The sequence below is a fragment of the Hyperolius riggenbachi genome, chromosome 6 (genome assembly GCF_040937935.1).
Source record: "Hyperolius riggenbachi isolate aHypRig1 chromosome 6, aHypRig1.pri, whole genome shotgun sequence".
NCBI lineage: Eukaryota > Metazoa > Chordata > Amphibia > Anura > Hyperoliidae > Hyperolius > Hyperolius riggenbachi.
In genome coordinates this window covers 32,726,267-32,740,312 of record NC_090651.1, presented here as the reverse complement: position 1 = coordinate 32,740,312, position 14,046 = coordinate 32,726,267, and the positions used below count along the sequence as shown (strand labels likewise).

The 14,046-nt window shown below is 45.0% G+C and overlaps 1 protein-coding gene across 2 annotated transcripts in view; it reads right to left on the bottom strand.

The window, feature by feature from the left end:
- RABGAP1L (RAB GTPase activating protein 1 like) overlaps positions 1-14,046 on the bottom strand; it is a 482,080-nt gene that overhangs the window by 259,739 nt on the left and 208,295 nt on the right. The gene's annotated exons all lie outside the window — the stretch shown is intronic.

Genomic DNA, 14,046 nt, shown 5'->3' with positions numbered 1-14,046 from the left:
TTCGTTCCTCGCAGGGAGCCAAAGTGAAAGGCAAAAGTATTGTTTGTGGGTTTCTCTTGTGTCCGGATGGAAGTGAGACAAGGCTGGCTTTGCCTCGGGGTAATGTGCACGTTGTTCAAACAAAGGAACAGTGCTTGAGCACGCCGGTGCACTAGCCTTCACCGCTTAGCGGTAACCTGAACCCTGCTGTCACCCAGGCTCCATCAATTATTAATGCAAATGAAAGAAGTGTGCTACAGGCAGGACAAGGAGGGGATCGTTCAACTTCATGTCGTTTCTACAAGCAGATGAATGGTGTGAGTAGTTGCCAGGCAGACAGAAGACTGGCAGAGCCCAATGCACAAATGTATTTCCAAGATCTATCAGTCTGCATTTGTTTAAGGAAAACTGTATAGTGAAAATGATAAAAATTTAAAATACACGTAAAGCACATACAAATGAGAAGTATGTTCCTTCCAGAGTGAGATGAGCCATAAATTATTTTTTTCCTGTGCTGCTGTCACTAAGGGCCCTTTTCCACCAGCGCGTTTGCACTGGCTGAATCGCAAAACCGCAAACCGCTAGCGATTTTACAATCGCTACGGTTTGCTTTTTAACATAGGAATCGCGGTAGGTCATTTCCACTACCGCGATTCGCTTTTGTCGGGAACGCGAACGCGCGGCGGAGCGATAATTGCCGCGATTTTGCTATGCAGTGCATAGCATAGCAAAATCGCGGCCGCAAACGTCGGGGGAATCGCCGGTTTTGCGATTCAGCAATGGCTAGCGTTCAGCGTGAACGCTAGCGATTGCAGGTGGAAAAGGGCCCTACAGTAGGTAGTAAAAGTCTGACAGAACCGACAGGGTTTGGACTAGTCCATCTCCTCATGGGGGATTCTCGGCATGACCTTTATTGTTTATAGAGACCCTCTCTGCAAAGGATTTATACAATGCTGGCCAGCCTCCCTGCTCACTGCACACTTTTTTGACAGTCGGACAGATCAACTGCCATTCACGAAGTGCTTCTGAAAATAAAGAAAAACCTGAGACCACCCCCCCCCCCCATGGGGAGATGGGCTAGTCCAAAACCTGTTGGTAATGTCAGATTTCTACTACTTACTGTAAGTGACAGCAACATAGGAGAGAAGTAGAAAAGTATTTTTATGGCTCATTTTACTCTGGGAGAAACATACTTCTTATATGTATGCGTTTACATGTTTTTTAAATTTTAGCATTTTCACCATAGTGGTCCTTTAATCAGTAGGTATGCGTTGGCGTGCGTTAGTACGTGTTGGTATGGGTTTTTTCCATAGCAGTGCATTGTGAAAAAGCTTTCAGTTAAAATGGGTATAGTGGGAACTGTGTCATACGAAAACATGGGCATGGGTAAATCAGTTTTCTTTTAGCCCCTCCCACAAGAAACTCTGAGGACCGTAGTACTCCAGGCAGTTTCCTGTCTGTGAACCTTGTTGCATTGTGGGAAATAGCGGTTTACAGCTGATTCCAACTGCCAAAAAAACATGCAGCAGCTACATCACCTGCCAACAGCAAAAATGTCACCATATGATAAATGTCAGAATGTAAATCAGGGATTTAAAAGATTTTACAATGGGCAAACACTGACTAAATCATTTATACATAATTATTGTAAAAATGAAGCACTTTTTATTACATTATTTTCACTGGCGTTCCTCTTTAAGCAATACCAGTTGCCTGGCTATCCTGCTGATCCTCTGTCTCCAATACATTTAGCCATACACCCGGCACAAGCATGCAGCAGATCAGGTGTTTCTGACATTACTGTCAGAGCTGATAAGATTAGCTGCATGCTTGTTTCTGGTGTGATTCAGACACTACTGCAGCCAAATAGATCAGCAGGACAGCCAGGCAACTGGTATTGCTTAAAAGGAGATAAATATGGCAGCCTCCGTATACCTCTTACTTCACTTGTCCTTTAAATGACACCTGAACTTAGATGGATATGGATGCTGGCATATGGATTTCCTTTTAAATAACACAGATTGCCTGGATGTCTTGCTCACTCTGGGCTTGATTCACAAAGCGGTGCTAACTGTTAGCACGTTGGTGAAAAACCCATTATCACGCCTAAACTCAGTTTAGGCGTGATAAAATAAACTCGCGCATAAAGTTTTACACACATAAACTTTTACGTGCGCAAAGTTTATGCGCGCAACGCCATTAAACCCTATGCAAAACTTTACGCGTTTTTCCCGCAAAGCGATGCAAGCCTACTTAGTGCAATGCTTATCACACCCAAAAGTCTTTAGGCGTGCTAACTAGGTTAGCACCGCTTTGTGAATCAAGCCTTCTGCCTCTAACACTTTAAAGAGAATCCGAGGTGTGTTTAAAGAATGTTATCTGCATACAGAGGCTGGATCTGCCTATACAGCCCAGCCTCTGTTGCTATCCCAAACCCCACTAAGGTCCCCCTGCACTCTGCAATCCCTCATAAATCACAGCCATGCTGTGAGGCTGTGTTTACATCTGTAGTGTCAGTCTCAGCTGCTCCCCCGCCTCCTGCATAGCTCCGGTCCCTGCCCCCGTCCCTTCCCTCCAATCAGCAGGGAGGGAAGGGATGCAGGCGGGGACTGGAGTTCTGCAGGAGGCGGGGAGAGCAGCAGACTGACACTATAGAGATAAACACAGCCAGCTCTGACAAGCTGTTTGTCAGCAGCATGGCTGTGATTTATGAGGGATTGCAGAGTGCAGGGGGACCTTAGGGGGGTTTGGGATAGCAACAGAGGCTGGGCTGTATAGGCAGATCCAGCCTCTGTATGCAGATCACATTCTTCAAACCCACCTCGGGTTCTCTTTAAGGCTAGGTTCACAGTGCTCAGTTGCGTTGCAGAAAAATTCTGCATGTCGACTTACTGCCCATATAAATCTATGGGTCTGTTCACAGTAATGGATTGCGTTATTCTAACTTGCTGCATGCAAGCTTTGCATTAAAGTCTATGTCCAGTCTCAGTTGCAGTTCACACACATGTTAACACATGAGTTATGCAATTGACCACTGTGAATCCAGCCTAAAGGTGCGTACACATATGCGACTATAGTCGTTTGAAACAATCGTTCCCCGATCATTTCAAACGACGATCGTTTAAAAAAAAGCAGCCAACGACCATTAAGGCTAACGACGGACGTACTAGATCGTTAAAAACAAACGATCTATCTTGGTGGATTTTTTCCAACGACGATCGTTTGCAAAAGTAGTACGGTAGTTCGTACTAGGCTTAACATGCGCATTTCACTATTTCTCCATGGAACTTTTCATTTTTATGCGCAAGCGCAATAGTTGCTTCACGTGATGTAACGTTCGTTCTAACGATCAGATCGTTACACACATTTAAAAACTAACTTTACTTAGGTCGTTCTTTCGTCAATTAAAAGTTTGTTCGTCGTTCACAACGAACGATCGTTGTCGCATGTGTGTACGTAGCTTTAGCCATAGAGCATGAACAAGCATGCAGATTAAATATTTCTGACTGAAGTCTAGCTACATGCTTGTTCCACGTGTGCGATTTTTTTGTGCCAAATAGATCAGCAGGGCTGCCAGGCAACTGGTATTGTTTAAAAGGAAATAAATATGGCAGCTTCCATATCCCTCTCACTACAGTTATCCTTTAATCCTTAATCCTTTAATCACCAGTGGAACAGGAATGTGCTGGGGAAATATGTGGAGGCTGCCAGTCCTGACCTTCTTCTGAAATGGCTTGCTGTCATGACAGCCTTAAAGTTGGCCACACACCATACAATTTTTTAAATTTCTTTTCAATTCAATATTTACAATCAACTGACCGATTGTAACATTTTAAAACTGTGACTAAGGGACAAGTGTGCTCAATTCTTCCCCAATTGCAAAAATAAAAAAAAAATTGCTTGCATCTCTACATTACAAAATTGTCAATCTACCATACAATCTTGCGGGGAAAAAAAAGGGAATTCTGATCAGAATTTTCACTTGAAAAAGAAAAAAACAAAAAGCTTTCAATTTTTCTGCACAATCACTCGTTTTTATCGAATTGCTGTAAAATCAATCAATTTATTGTCGTCAGTGGGGTCAGAATACCAGACTTGTATTTTTTCTCTGAAGGCAACAAAACTGTAAAGGTGCCGATTAATGGTACAATACTTTCATCAGATGTAAACCCAGTGTTCTCCCCAGAATTTTTTTCCAGCCGGGTGGCATAAAATAGTAGCCGGGTGGCATGAAATAGTAGCCGGGTGGCATAAAATAGTAGCCGGGTGGCATAAAATAGTAGCCGAGTGGCATAAAATAGTAGCCGAGTGGCATGAAATAGTAGCCGGGTGGCATGAAATAGTAGCCGGGTGGCATAAAATAGTAGCCGGGTGGCATAAAATAGTAGCCGAGTGGCATGAAATAGTAGCCGGGTGGCATGAAATAGTAGCCGGGTGGCATAAAATAGTAGCCGGATGGCATGAAAAAGCAGCCGGGTGGGGCGAGATGAAAATGCAGGGCAGCTCTGCTTACAGCATAGGAGGAGGTGAGCCGATGACAGCCGGGTGGTCACCAAATCTAGCCGGGTGGAGCACCCAGCTAAAAGAGCCTGGGGAGAACACTGAAACCTTCGATTAGATTTGCGGGATCTAAAATAATTAGAAGGGATTTATCGATTGTTTGGACTATTGTGGCACTTTCTCTCTTCAGATACGATTGCAAATGTCAACATTCTATACATCTAAATACATTTTCTAAGGCCCGGTTCACACTTGCGGTGGCCCTCCGGAATCGCCGTGCCGGAGCCGCACCGCCTGCAGAACGGACGGAACGGACGCACGGCATAGCAATTAAAGCCTATGCGTCCGTTCACATGGGTCCGTTCTGCAGAACCGGAGCCGGACCGGAGCCGGACCGGATCCGGACTCCGGCCTCCGTTCCAACATGCGCTATTTTTTCCTCCGGCTCCTCCGGCAGCCGTATCCGGGGCGGAGCCGGACTGCACCATCCGGCCAATACACACCAATGGGAACCGGAGGCCGCACAACACACTGGCTGAGAAATCCGGATGTTCTACCCCACTTCCTATGCGGATTATTGCGGCGATATTGGATGGGGACACATGGGGAAGCATTTTGGAGTGGAGCAGCACAGCTGGATCCGGATCCGGAGATGTTGGCAGCATGTCGCAGGTGGAGGTGAGTGCTAAGCAGCAGAGGGCCTGATTCCACAGGTCCCCCTTCTGCTGACCTCCCAGACCCCAACTTTTTTTTTGTTTTTTTAGGTACTTTTGCCAAACGGATCCGGATTGCATCCTGATGACCACCTGATGCAACCTGACCGGATCCGGATCGGATCCGGATCAGAACCGTACGGTTCCGATCCGGATCCGGTCCGGATCCGGTCAGGTTATCCGGTCCGTTTGGCACACAACCGCTAATGTGAACCGGGCCTAAGTGAACATTGAATCATACTATGTGGTTTTCTGTACAATTTGATCGTAAAAATCTAATTGAAAATCCTGATCACATCCCAGTGTATTTGCAATAGTGATTTTCAGAGGAAAAAGACCCTACCGCGATTCGTTTTTGCTTCAAACGCGATCACGCTGCAGAGCGATATTTGCAGCGATTTTGCTATGCACACAACAGCATAGCAAAATCGTGAGCGCAATCGCCTGAACTTTCCTGCATTTTGCGATTCAGCTAGCAATTGCTAGTGGAAAAGGGCCCTGAGGCTGGTTTCACACCAAGACGTTGCGTTTTAGGGGACGTTATGGTCGCATAACGTGCCCCCGACGCAACGCCTGGTGCTCTTTGCTTTGGACGTCAGAGTGAGCCGCGTTGTGCAGCTCACTCTGGCGTCCGTGATGCCGTGATGTGTACTGTTGGACGCATGCGGCATCACGTGGTCCCGCCCGGCCAATCGCTGCACAGAGCGGCCGCTCCAGGAAGTAAACACTGCACGTCACTGAGTGCAATGAATATTAATTAGCCATGTGCCCGGCCGCTCTCCGTTCCTCCCCAAAATTACTGAGCATGTGCAAGCAGTCTAACGCGGCTCTGCCGCTTATAAAGTACTGCATGCAGTACGTTGTCTTATGACGCAGCGTTACTAAGTAACGCAACGTGGGCACTGTGAACAGCCCATTGATTTTTCATTACTGTGCAGTGGGGGTGCGTTACAGGCTGCTCTAACATGCGCCTGTAACCTCCCACTGTGAAACCAGCCTAAAAGCTTAATCTTCATGCTAGACGGTCCTCGGACAGAGCTGAGAATCTATCGTGTGTACAGATCGAGCAGGATAGAACATAATCTATTCTCCACTCAGCTAATAAAATGATTGAATCGATTGGTCGATCAATCAGGAAAATAGTCATGTATGGGGCAGTGTAAGAACACTGTATTCAATTAATACTGTGAATTTAACTGTGGCAACCTGTAAAGACCTCTTATGCTGGGAATACACCAGACAATTTTCTGTTAGATTCTTCTGTTAGATTTTTCTGTTAGATTTTCTGTTTGAATGCATAATAATGCTGGGCATACACGGATTCAATTATGCGCCGGATCGATGCCGGCGCATCCCCGCTCGTCCGCGCGGGCATCCCTTATCAGCCAATCGATTCCCCGCTATTGTCCGCGGGGATTGAGCGGGGAATCTATCCGGCAGGTCATCGGACCTGTCCGATATTATCAATCGAGCCATAAGGCATGTATGCCTAGCATTAGATTATTTTCTGTAGAGACTGGTCATTATCTCTGGTGCATTGTCTTCTGTTGATCTCCTGTGGAGTAGAACAAGGCCTAATTGCTCGGCAGATAGATGGTAACATAGATAATTTCCAACATGTTGAACTTTATCTATCTGGCAAGTAAATCTAATGCCTAGTACACACCATCCAATTTTCTGTAAGATTTTCTGTTAGATTTACCTGCCAGATAGATAATTTCCAACATGTTGGAAATTATCTATCTAACCATCTATCTGCCTAGCAATTAAGCATTGTACTACTCCGCAGGAGATAACCAGAAGACAATGCACCAGAGATAATGACCAGTCCTCTACCAGTACTGTACAGAAAATAATCTAATTACAGAAAATCTTAAAATCTAAATCTAACAGAAAATTGTATGGTCCAGCATAACACATTTGGTAATTTTTCACACAAATAGGAAAAACTACAGTTAGGCCTTGTTCACATTATAAATCGGCAGCGCTATCGCAAGCGCTGAGCGATTTACTGAGCTTTTTTCAAAACGCTTTTCCCTGCGCTTTGAGCTTAGAAAAGCACTTTTGTAAGCGCTTTTGGTGAGCGATTGAGATTTTGACTTCCTGACGTCAGACAGGAAGTGAACTCTTTGGCCCGGAAAAGAATAAATACAATGTATTTATTCTTAAAGCATTCGGGAAATCGCTATACAAAGCGCTTTTTTAAGCATTTGCGATTTCCCTATACCTTCCATTGAGCCAAAGCGCTCTGAAAATGGTACAGGTGTCGCTTTTGCGATCGGAAAGCAATCGAAACGCTCATATGTGAAGACTCTCATAGGAAATCATTACACAAGCGCATGAAGGCTCCCTGCATGCGATTCCGATTTTTTCATAGTTTTTTTACATCCGACTCCGATTTTTAATCATTACTGCATGCTGCGTTTTTTCCTCCATTTATCTGTTGATTGTATTCAGGGAAAATCGGAATTGCAAATCCAAATCGGAAACGGAATTGGAATCGCAAAACGAATTTGCAGTGTGCAGGGAGCCTTAGGACGATTTCTAAAATCGGCAGTGCTTAAAAACAATCCACAAATGCTTATAATATCAACAAGCTCTAAGGGCTGAATTTGGGCCAAATCGGCGGCGTTTCTCGCAGGGTATTCAGGCGGGAAAACGCTGCCTATACCTCTTATGGGCTGATTCCTGCAGCACATACCTGAATCCCTATAGTTGTGCATATCACGGTTTAGCGATTGGAGCGGCATCAAAACCCCTCCCCACCAGCAAAACATACAGTAAGGAGGAAAACTCACATTTACTTGTATGGGAAATTGGCAGACAGTATAGTGCTCCACTCTCTGAAACATGTCTTCCCCTTATAGAAGAAACAGGCATCCAAAAATGGGAGTAAGAAACAAACTTCATAAAGAGAAAGCCCCTGGAGGAAGCAAAACCTAGAACCCCCCAAGTCTGGAAATTTTCAAACGTGCCCTCAAGACACACCTATTCAGACAAGCCTATAATATGCTATAGCTAGAATTTAAGGAACAACTGAAGTGAGAAGAATATGGATGTGACATACAGGAACCAGGAAGTGTGCCTTGCACAAGAGTCGGCAGACGGTGAAAGAGGACGGACAGCATTGGACTTGTGTTGGAAGGTATGTCCCACGCTACCGATGCTGCGGGACGCACACGCAGAGGCTTGGGGGAAGTTTGAAGCCACTTCTTCAAACTTCCCCCATGCAGAAATAACGTCATCGCGGAAATCGCCACTTTTACAATTGCGAAATCGTGGTCTTGTTGATCGCAATTTTGGTTTAAATTCGCTTTATCCTTCAGGCCTACTGTACACTGTTCATTTCTTCTCGACATTACCACATACTACACTATATTGGGCTCTCGGTGTCCCTTCTTGTTTCCTTGTACAAGAACTGAAATAAATGGACTTTTGCACGATATTCTAATTTATCAAGTTTCACCTGTATGCTAGCAATCTATAAATAAAAATAATAATAACCCAGATCTGCTCGTCAAGAAATAAAGGAGGTTAACCTATCTGGATTATTCACATACAGAAGTAATAAACTCACATGGGAGCACAAACCACTGAAATGGCTGCTTCTCATAAAGGTCGCCCTGAAGACTTCATCTTATCAATAATCTAATAAAGACAGAGGACAACCCTCCAGGAAGATTCTATTCACACAGGCTTCTCAGGGAGGCAATTTCTTTCCTGAAAGAGAAGTGGAGATTCCGCCGGATCTACAACAGCGCCGCAGGAGAGCAGCGGGAGGCCTCACGGGAAATTAGGTTATTGTAGGTATACAGGGAATTCATAATTGGGGAATGTGAATGCTGCTATTAAAGGGCATAACTATACAGAATGCTGTTTATTATTTTCTGCGATTCAGAGCTACAGTTTTGAACAACAAATATCATAACATGTTAGGCATACCTGATGTGTGCAGAAAGTTTAATAAATAAAAATAAAAATGGGGCGCAAATACTCTTAGGCTAATTTCACACCAGGACGTTGCGTTAGAGGGGGCGTTAAGGTCGCATAACGTCCCCCTAACTCAACGCCTGGTGGTGCTGGATCTGGACGTCAGAGTGAGCCGCGTTGTGCAGCTCACTCTGGCGTCAGTGATGCCGTGATGCGCACTCTTGTGCGCATGCGGCATCACGTGGTCCCGCCGGCCAATCGCCGCACATAGCGGCTGCTCCAGGAAGTAAACACTGCACGTCATAACGTGCAGTGCATATTAATTAGCCATGTGCCTGGCCGCTCTCCGCTCCTCCCCAACATTACTGAGCATGTGCAAGCAGTCTAACGCGGCTCAGCCGCGTCCAAAGTACTGCATGCAGTACGTTGCCTTGTGACGCAGCGTTACAATGTAACGCAACGTCCGCACTGTGAACAGCCCCATTGATTTTTCATTACTGTGCGGTGGGCTGCGTTACAGGCTGCTCTAACGTGCGCCTGTAATGTCCCACTGTGAAACCAGCCTTAAAGGGGTTCTTTCGCGAAAAAAGTAGGCAGTTAAAAAATGTGACAGATGACAGGTTTTGGGCCAGTCCATCTTTTTAAGGGGGATTCTCAGGGCTTTCTTTGTTTTCACCAGCATTTCCTGAACAACAGTTGCAAAATCTAACTGACATAATAGTGTGCAAGTGATTAGGGAGGCCGGCTGGTATCTTGCCATGTTGGCAGTTACACTGCTGTTCAGGAAATGCTGTTGAAAACAAAGAAAGCCCTGAGAATCCCCCTTAAAAAGATGGACTGGCTCAAAACCGGTCATCTGTCACATTTTTAAACTGCCTACTTTTTTCGCGAAAGAACCCCTTTAAAGAAAACCTGAACTGAAAATTAAAAGTCAAAATAAGCATACACAAGTCATACTTGCCTTCCATGTAATATACTCCTTAGTGTCTTTCTCCTGTCCCGCGTCCTGTTTGTTCACTGTGATCAAGGGAATTTTCCGTCCTCCATTTTGAAAATGGCCATTACCCCATAACAGCTTTCTGGTCAGCACACAGTTAAACTGTAACATCGCCCACTTGAGCCATAGGGAAACATGGACATTATCTGGTACTTCAGTTTTCCTCTCAGCTATAACTGACAGCAACTGATATTTTACGGACATCAACTGATATATTTCAGATCTGACAAAATATTGTCAGAACTGGAAGGGATCATTTTCAGAAGAAAATGGTGAGCTTCTGAAAGAAAGTGATGACAAGGTAACTATGTAAAGTTCATTTAAAGTTACCTCATGTGTTTATTTTAAATATTTTTACTCAGTACAGGTTCTCTTTAAAGCAAACCTGAACTGAAAATGAAAAGTCAAAATACACATACACACGTCATACTTACCTCCCTTGTAGTCTACTCATTAATCTCTTTCTACTCTCCTGCGTCCCGATTGTCCACTGTGATCGATGGAATTCTCGGTTCTCCATTTTAAAAATGGCCATTACCCTCTAACAGCTTCCTGGTCAGCACACTGTTAAACAGTCACTTCGCCCACTTGAGCCATAGGGAAACATGGGCATTACCTTGCACATCAGTTGTCCTTTTAGCTATAACTGACAGCAACTGCAATATTTTAGTTCTGACCTCCTCATTTTCACGTAAACAAGACTTCTCGCGCGCTTCACTTCTCCTCTGGAATGCCCTTCCTCAGCACATCAGTCACTCTCCAACCTTTGAAATCTTAAAACGCTCCCTCAAAACTCACTTTTTGCGACAAGCCTACGCTTTAACTTAGACCATTCCCCCCTTCAGCCTCTGGCCAAGTTGTACTCCTTACTAGATAAACTAAAAACACACAAATTTTATTCATCATGTTACATATGTCATTGTAATCTCCAGCTCTGTATATTTGTCCATATTTGATGTATATTATTGTCTGTATCATTATGTGCCCCGTTTTTCTTACATTGTACAGAGCCACGGATTATGTTGATGCTTTAAAAATCAATATAAATAGTAAATAAAACTTGTTTGTGTTCCCTTTTTCTTTGCAGTGTAGAGGTAAATAAAGAAGAGGTGAGGCCTGCTGGATCCACGGCCTTATTTCAGTCCCTATGCCCCAATATTCTCCGCATTCTACACTTGGGCCCATATGCAATTCACTTTTTCTCATGGGTTTTCTCCTAGGTGATATTTCACAAGAAAATACTGAAAATAATTAGGGTAGTACCTTTTCACCTACCTTTTACTACTTTTTTAACCTTCCTGGCGGTTTATTTTTTCTGCAAAAATTGCAGAAATCCAATTTTTTTTTATTTTATTTTTTATGTTTCATGTAAAGCTACCAGAGTGGTAGCTACATGAAACTCCACTAGAGGGCGCATGTGTCCCTCTAGCTCGATCGTCGCCGGCATCAATAGCAAACAGGGGAACGCGTATATAACGCGCTCCCCTGTTTGGCTTCTCCTGTCACCATGGCGACGATCGGAATGACGTCATGGACGTCAGCCGACGTCCTGACGTCAGACGCCTCCGATCCAGCCCATAGCGCTGCCCGGATTTCATTGGTCCGCGCAGCGCAGGGCTCTGGCGGGGGGGGGGGGCATCTTCCGCCGCTGCGTGCGGGCGATCAAGCTGTATGCGCGGCTAGCAAAGTGCTAGCTGCGCGTACAGCACTTTAAATGGTGCAAATCGCCCCACCAGGGGCTGAGATCTCCTCCTGCGCGGCATACCCCGAGCTCAGCTCGGGCTTACCGCCAGGAGGGTTAATAACAATGTACTGAAAAGTTATTTTAAAGAGAAGATGAAAAATGATCTCCCAGGAGAAAACTTTGGTGAAAAGGCTAATTGCATTTGGGTCCTTGTGTGGCGCGACCCCAGTCATCTGAGGGAAGACAAGTGCATCGTCCCAACACCCGACTACACCCAGGCCTTGAAGTACCCCTGAACTGCGATCATGGCTTTAATGCCATTGTTTATTGATGTTGCTGAAGCTGTGAGTTGTATCACAGCACAAACTTCACATTTAAATGCCCCCTGGGGTCCCCACTCTGCCGCTTCATAATCTTCAACCTGTTTAGAACGTTGAAGAGAAGAGGAAGCGGCAGTTTCTACCCAGCCCCGTCTCTGATCCTCTCTAACCACCGTATAGTGTACTAGCGGTGTAGTCACCGCCCCTGATGCACGTCACAGCTCTCAGAGCGCAGGAGGAGAGCTGTGAGCTGAGAAGCGCAGTGGCTCGTAGTGTGCAGTGCTCGTAATGGGACCCGAACACTTGCTGACTGTTGACCCGGAATTACTTACGGGTCATTGCTGTGCGCGTGTCCATGTTAGAAAATAAAATTACAGCAGAACAGGAGACGTGGAGTGCCCGATATGACGGCGAGGGAAACCCTGAGTAGGTGAGTAATACAGTTATGTTCTTTTTCTGACAGGTCATTTATATGACTTCATAAGTACTTTGACATGCGCTAGGTTTAGGAACTGAAAGGAGCAAGACAAAGGTACCAACAGAACCACACTAGACAGGAACAGGCAGAGAAACAGACAGTCCAGGTCGGCAATGGGTGATCAAAGTTAGGGCTGGTGCACACCAAGAGCAGTTGTGAGCGTTTTTTAAAACGCTTGGGGATAGAAAACCGCTTGGCTAATGTATTTTAATGGGCTGGTGCACACCAGAACAACTCGTTTTTCCCCCCAAACACAAACTCGGGTCCTGCAGCATTTTAGAGATTTCTGAGGCGTTTCTGTCTCAATGTAATGTATAGGAAAGTGGAAAACTGCTCTGAGAAACGCTAGATCAGAGCGGTTTTCCGGGCGCTTTCGTTACAGAAGCTGTTCAGTTACAGCTCTACGGCGACATTATATAAAATCTGCTACACAAAAACACTCCAAAAAATGCTAGGCATGTTTAGAAAACCTCTCTAAACCGGCCTAGAATCGCTCTGAAAATCTACTTCAAAAACCTCTAGCGTTTGCAGATCTGCTAGAGGTTTTTGGTGTGCACTGGGCCTAACATGGTACATGGTATCTCAAAAACAATCCAATCAAAATCCAGGGGTCAGACACGGGAGATTAGACTAGAACGGTACCAAGGGATAAGGCAATCTCAAGTCAAGAACAGATCTAAGGTCGGTCCAGGCAGCAATCTTGTAACAGATTGTAGCAGATAATAAAAGAGTCAATAGGCAAGCAAGGTCGTACACAGATATCCACAATGATAATCACGCCCAGTGGAGTAGCTCAAGGCCGCTAACGCTATCACGAACAAGGAACTCTGGTGAGGCTTAAATAACACTCTGCGCACTCAAGACCAACCTACACTAGCGGGTGGGCGAGTGCGCCTGCCGAACGAGGCTGCCGGTGTGCGCTCTTATGTTCACCGCTGCGGGGATACCCCTAGAAGAGGAAGGCTGCACAGTCTGACTGTCAAAAGCACGCGAGTCGCCGCCGGAGCCTGTCTAAGGTAAGACCGTGTCAGTAGGACTATAAATCCTAGTATGCAATTCCCCTTGATAACTGATAAGAGGTCATCAAACTTATGTATGGTTGTGACAAACATTCCTGAGAAAGGGGGGGCGAAGGAGTGAAGAAGTTTAACAGGTCATCATTACTCTGTATGGGAGCTGAGTAAACTCAAAGTGTATCAGCAGGTTCCAGTGACACAATTAAAGAGGAACTAACTAGTGAAAATGACATAATGGAAAAAAAAATGCTTTTTTTTTTTTTTTTTGTACAATATTCATTTATAGAGTACCCATACCTCCCAACTTTTTGAGAAAAGAAAGAGGGACACTTAAGCCACGCCCCTGCCACATCACTAATCACACCCCTAGTCACGCATACCATAAAGATTTCATAAGAAAAATATGTTGCTTTATAATTCATCCACACT